The following is a 2,225-nucleotide window of genomic DNA, read 5'->3' as shown; positions in this document are numbered from 1 at the left end:
TCGAGAGGGTAGTGAATTAAAAAGCCTTTAATATCTCATGGCTGTTGAATCAGAACAAGTGTAAAAACCGGCCTACGTGTTTTAGCTATTAAGGCCGTCATCAGGACAAATACACAGCGCTCACCTTTGGATGATTCTAAAATAGCCCAAAGGCGACCAAAGTATGCTGCATCGTGTGACGCATCAGTTTGAAGGCCGTAAATGCCTCGGCATGTTTTTGCAGTTATTTTTTTACAGATATTAAAGGATTTTTAATTCACTGCCCTCTTGAGTGCCTCAGCCTTCTTCAACAGTTCTAATAGGATCCCCAAACAGAGGAGCAGAGGGGCGCCATCTTTGCAAAAGAATAGTTCAAAATATGCTTGATTTGTCCAGATGGATTGCTGACTACTTGACAGGCCGGCCACAGTTTGTCTGTCTGGGCAGCGGGCTGTCTGATGTGGTGGTCAGTGATACAGGAGCTCCACAGGGGACTGTGCTTTCTCCCTTCCTCTTCACCTAATACACCACTGACTTTAAGTACAACTCTGAGTCATGTCACCTGCAGAAGTTCTCTGTTGTCTGGTGTATAAGAGAGGGAGAGGAGGGGGAGTACAGGACACTGATAGACAACTTTTTTGAGTGGTCCGAACAAAACCACCTGAGGCTGAAAACCAGCAAGACCAGAGAGATGGTGATCGACTTCAGGAGGAAGAAGACGCCTTCACAGCCACTCCGGATCAAAGGGGAGGTGGTGGAGGAGGTGGAGGACTACAAATACCTTGGAGTGGTGATCGACAACAGACTGGACTGGAAATCCAACACAGAGACTGTGTACAAGAAGGGGATGAGCAGACTCTACTTCCTGAGGAAACTGAAATCCTTCAACGTGTGCAGCAAAATGCTGAAGATCTTCTACCAGTCTGTGGTTGCCAGCGCCATCTTCTTCGCTGTTGTATGTTGGGGCAGCAGCATCAGAACCAGCGACACCAACCGACTTGATAAGATCATCAAGAAGGCTGGCTCTGTACTTGGCCTCAGACTTGAGTCTTTTGAGACTGAGAGGAGGACGCTGAATAAACTGTTATCCATCTTGGACAATGATCAGCACCCCTCTCTATCTGTCTATCTGTCTATCTATCTATCTATCTATCTCTATTTTCAGCCATTATCGCAGTATTTAAAGTTAAGTGCTGATCCACAGACTGAAGATTTGGAAACCATGAGAAACTGGAGGGAATTGAACCTGAACCTTTATGAGACAGGATGGGCCGCAGCTAGCTGGCTAGCATGCTAACTTGAGTAGATACCTCTGCAACACAACATGCTGTTACTTCTTCACATTCCCTTAATGTTGAGATTAGCTGGTCATATGTTACACTTTTCACCTTTAACCTTTATATTTACTTCCAGAGATCCCCCTAAACAGTGTCCTCTGACTGTCCAGCCAACCAAAGTCCAGATGACAGAAGAGAGGAGCATTTAGACTGTTTTTTGCCCTGGATTTCACCTCTCAGGCCACATCCGTCCACCATGCCTTATCGGTGGAGGTTGTTGGGGCCATATGATGCTTGAGGGGAAGACTGGAGACACGACACAGGGTTTCTCGATGTTTTCTGAGAAAAAATAAAAAAGCAATCTCCGTTTTTATTTACGATTAATGTTCTCCTAAAAAGAATTGAACATCAAACGAAGATGAGGTAGTTAAGGACAGTGCTCTCTGTAAAGACTGAAATACAGCATCATCTATTGTGCAGCCTCATATCTCCATTGATGAAACTAAACATGACTACAGAGGTAGTCTATTAGGAATGCAGCATTTCTTTTCATTATTATACACATTTTTTGTATTAAATTTATTCTAAAAAGCACAAAAACCAATTCCATGATAATTTTTCTTCCTCTGAACCAAACCTTCACCATTGCTCTGATTCATTTTTATTTCATTACATCTGTCTTAACTGAATGTCTGAGCCGGAGCAAGAATAAAGTGAGACGGAAGGAAGCCGACAAAAACTTCTCATTCCTCTCGGGGCGAAAACCTGAACCAAACACAATGTTCTAATAACTTTGCGCAATTTGAATGTTCATTGATCTCTTAATAACATTTGTCTCATCACGTATTCATCAACAAACTGAGACATCAGTCTAGTCAAATTACTTCTTGAGTCTCGCAGTGCTTAGCAGGTGCTTTGTTTCCTCCACAGGCAGATAAGTCGTTTCTTGTCTCTGATATGATCCATGAA

This window comes from Chelmon rostratus, chromosome 9 (genome assembly GCF_017976325.1).
Source record: "Chelmon rostratus isolate fCheRos1 chromosome 9, fCheRos1.pri, whole genome shotgun sequence".
Taxonomy (NCBI): domain Eukaryota; kingdom Metazoa; phylum Chordata; class Actinopteri; order Chaetodontiformes; family Chaetodontidae; genus Chelmon; species Chelmon rostratus.
The sequence above is the reverse complement of the archived record's forward strand: the minus strand, read 5'-3'. Positions refer to the sequence as shown.